Source organism: Oncorhynchus tshawytscha, unplaced genomic scaffold (assembly GCF_018296145.1).
Source record: "Oncorhynchus tshawytscha isolate Ot180627B unplaced genomic scaffold, Otsh_v2.0 Un_contig_17938_pilon_pilon, whole genome shotgun sequence".
Taxonomy (NCBI): domain Eukaryota; kingdom Metazoa; phylum Chordata; class Actinopteri; order Salmoniformes; family Salmonidae; genus Oncorhynchus; species Oncorhynchus tshawytscha.
In genome coordinates, this window is record NW_024604870.1 from 1 (window position 1) to 3,912 (window position 3,912).

General features: G+C 46.6%; 1 non-coding gene across 1 annotated transcript; it reads left to right on the forward strand.

Moving 5' to 3' along the window:
• The first annotated feature begins 645 nt into the window (after nucleotides 1–645).
• On the forward strand, nucleotides 646–718 carry trnaf-gaa. Its single transcript has one exon. It is a non-coding gene; the product is annotated as a tRNA-Phe (tRNA).
• The last annotated feature ends 3,194 nt before the right edge of the window (nucleotides 719–3,912 follow it).

Below are 3,912 nucleotides of genomic sequence, written 5' to 3' on the forward strand. Positions count from 1 at the left end.
TTTTATACAGTATATATACTGTCTAGTGCACTAAGTGTCAGGATTTGGCCAGGATTGTTCCGGTTTGGCCACTAGATGCCCCCATTGTGCTTTTTGACCCTTTTGTTTTCCCTTGTTTCCAGTTATTATTTGCACCTGTGCCTCATTCCCTTGAATGTATTTAAACCCTTAGTTTTCCTCAGTTCTTTGCTCTGTGTTTTGAATGTTGCTTTTAGCCCAGTGATGCTCAGTTGGACTCTCTTGTGGTACTCTGTTTTTGTTCTCGTTTATTTATTTTTAATTATCTTTTGAGGTGTTTTTCTGCTGTACCTACCACCTTGTGGATTTACCTTTAGACTTGGAGGATTACCTTTTTCGTGGATTACTTTTGACGTTGTGGATTTATATTTTTGCCTGAAGAACTTTCCTTTTTACTTTATTAAAACACCGTCTCAAGTACTGCTGTGTCTGCCTCATCTTCTGGGTTCTGCCGACTATTAGTGGCTCAGTTTGCTAATTAGCTCAGTTGGTTAGAGTGTGGTGCTAATAACGCCAAGGTCATGGGTTGATCCCCGTACTGGCTATGATGTACATTTTCAGTTTCAAAATTGTGAGTCACATGCATGTGAATTGTCAAGGTTGCCACAGAATTAGATTAAATGAATTTCCGAAATAGCTCAGTTGGGAGAGCGTTAGACTGAAGATCTGAAGGTCCCTGGTTCGATCCCGGGTTTCGGCATTTGTATTTGCTCTTTCTTTATGCTCTGGCTTCAAGGAAACTATCCACAGCTTTGTTTGTGGGCCTCAATGGTGTGTGCTACGCTGCTCCTCTGAAAGTAAGTAATGTCTTGCTTTTTCATCTGACATTTTGACATCAGTGTTACAGGAAAATTGCTTGTCATTGTTACATGACAGTAGGTTGTCGTAAGACAAGGCTGCATGAAGTGTGAACTGGAGCTTTCTTGGATCCACAAAAAAATATGTTTTTGGGGAATGCGGGCATCGATCCCACTACCTATAGCATGCTAAGCAAACACAATACCAATTGATCAAATTCCCCAGATGATTGGAATTGCCACAAGGAGCAACCAAGAGTGTCCAGTCTTGTCAGGCTATGCTGTTGGTGGACTTGTTAGTTTGCGCTCCAGCACTTGCAGAGGCTCGGTGCATCTCAACAATTGTGCTTTGTAGCCAGCGGCCGGTTACCTCAGTTGGTTAGAGTGTGTGATACGCTGCTCTCTGAAAGTAAGTAATGTCTTTCTTTTTCATCTGACATTGTGACATCAGTGTTACATGAGAGTTTCCATCAAACAATGTGCTTTTGGAGAATGCAGGCATCGATCCCACTACCTCACGCATGCAAAGCAAACTAGCTAATTCAAATCAAATCAAATCAAATCAAATTTTATTTGTCACATACACATGGTTAGCAGATGTTAATGCGAGTGTAGCGAAATGCTTGTGCTTCTAGTTCCGACAATGCAGTAATAACGAGCAAGTAATCTAACTAACAATTCCAAAAAAATACTGTCATACACAGTGTTAAGGGGATAAAGAATATGTACATAAGGATATATGAATGAGTGATGGTACAGAGCAGCATAGGCAAGATACAGTAGATGATATCGAGTACAGTATATACATATGAGATAAGTATGTAAACCAAGTGGCATAGTTAAAGTGGCTAGTGATACATGTATTACATAAGGATGCAGTCGATGATATAGAGTACAGTATCAACGTATGCATATGAGATGAACAATGTAGGGTAAGTAACATTATATAAGGTAGCATTGTTTAAAGTGGCTAGTGATATATTTACATCATTTCCCATCAATTCCCATGATTAAAGTGGCTGGAGTAGAGTCAGTGTCATTGACAGTGTGTTGGCAGTAGCCACTCAATGTTAGTGGTGGCTGTTTAACAGTCTGATGGCCTTGAGATAGAAGCTGTTTTTCAGTCTCTCGGTCCCAGCTTTGATGCACCTGTACTGACCTCGCCTTCTGGATGGCAGCGGGGTGAACAGGCAGTGGCTCGGGTGGTTGATGTCCTTGATGATCTTTATGGCCTTCCTGTAGCATCGGGTGGTGTAGGTGTCCTGGAGGGCAGGTAGTTTGCCCCCGGTGATGCGTTGTGCAGACCTCACTACCCTCTGGAGAGCCTTACGGTTGAGGGCGGTGCAGTTGCCATACCAGGCGGTGATACAGCCCGCCAGGATGCTCTCGATTGTGCATCTGTAGAAGTTTGTGAGTGCTTTTGGTGACAAGCCGAATTTCTTCAGCCTCCTGAGGTTGAAGAGGCGCTGCTGCGCCTTCCTCACGATACTGTCTGTGTGAGTGGACCAATTCAGTTTGTCTGTGATGTGTATGCCGAGGAACTTAAAACTTGCTACCCTCTCCACTACTGTTCCATCGATGTGGATGGGGGGTGTTCCCTCTGCTGTTTCCTGAAGTCCACAATCATCTCCTTAGTTTTGTTGACGTTGAGTGTGAGGTTATTTTCCTGACACCACACTCCGAGGGCCCTCACCTCCTCCCTGTAGGCCGTCTCGTCGTTGTTGGTAATCAAGCCTACCACTGTTGTGTCGTCCGCAAACTTGATGATTGAGTTGGAGCGTGCATGGCCACGCAGTCGTGGGTGAACAGGGAGTACAGGAGAGGGCTCAGAACGCACCCTTGTGGGGCCCCAGTGTTGAGGATCAGCGGGGAGGAGATGTTGTTGCCTACCCTCACCACCTGGGGCGGCCCGTCAGGAAGTCAGTACCCAGTTGCACAGGGCGGGGTCGAGACCCAGGGTCTCGAGCTTGATGACGAGCTTGGAGGGTACTATGGTGTTGAATGCCGAGCTGTAGTCGATGAACAGCATTCTCACATAGGTATTCCTCTTGTCCAGATGGGTTAGGGCAGTGTGCAGTGTGGTTGAGATTGCATCGTCTGTGGACCTATTTGGGCGGTAAGCAAATTGGAGTGGGTCAAGGGTGTCAGGTAGGGTGGAGGTGATATGGTCCTTGACTAGTCTCTCAAAGCACTTCATGATGACGGATGTGAGTGCTACGGGCGGTAGTCGTTTAGCTCAGTTACCTTAGCTTTCTTGGGAACAGGAACAATGGTGGCCCTCTTGAAGCATGTGGGAACAGCAGACTGGTATAGGGATTGATTGAATATGTCCGTAAACACACCGGCCAGCTGGTCTGCGCATGCTCTGAGGGCGCGGCTGGGGATGCCGTCTGGGCCTGCAGCCTTGCGAGGTTAACACGTTTAAATGTCTTACTCACTTCGGCTGCAGTGAAGGAGAGACCGCATGTTTCCGTTGCAGGCCGTGTCAGTGGCACTGTATTGTCCTCAAAGCGGGCAAAAAAGTTATTTAGTCTGCCTGGGAGCAAGACATCCTGGTCCGTGACTGGGCTGGGTTTCTTCCTGTAGTCCGTGATTGACTGTAGACCCTGCCACATACCTCTTGTGTCTGAGCCGTTGAATTGAGATTCTACTTTGTCTCTGTACTGGCGCTTAGCTTGTTTGATAGCCTTGCGGAGGAATAGCTGCACTGTTTGTATTCAGTCATGTTACCAGACACCTTGCCCTGATTAAAAGCAGTGGTTCGTGCCTTCAGTTTCACACGAATGCTGCCATCAATCCACGGTTTCTGGTTAGGGAATGTTTTAATCGTTGCTATGGGAACGACATCTTCAACGCACGTTCTAATGAACTCGCACACCGTATCAGCGTATTCGTCAATGTTGTTGTCTGGCGCAATGAGAAACATCTCCCAGTCCACGTGATGGAAGCAGTCTTGGAGTGTGGAGTCAGCTTGGTCGGACCAGCGTTGGACAGACCTCAGCGTGGGAGCTTCTTGTTTTTAGTTTTCTGTCTGTAGGCAGGGATCAACAAAATGGAGTCGTGGTCAGCTTTTCCGAAAGGGGGCGGGGGCAGGGCC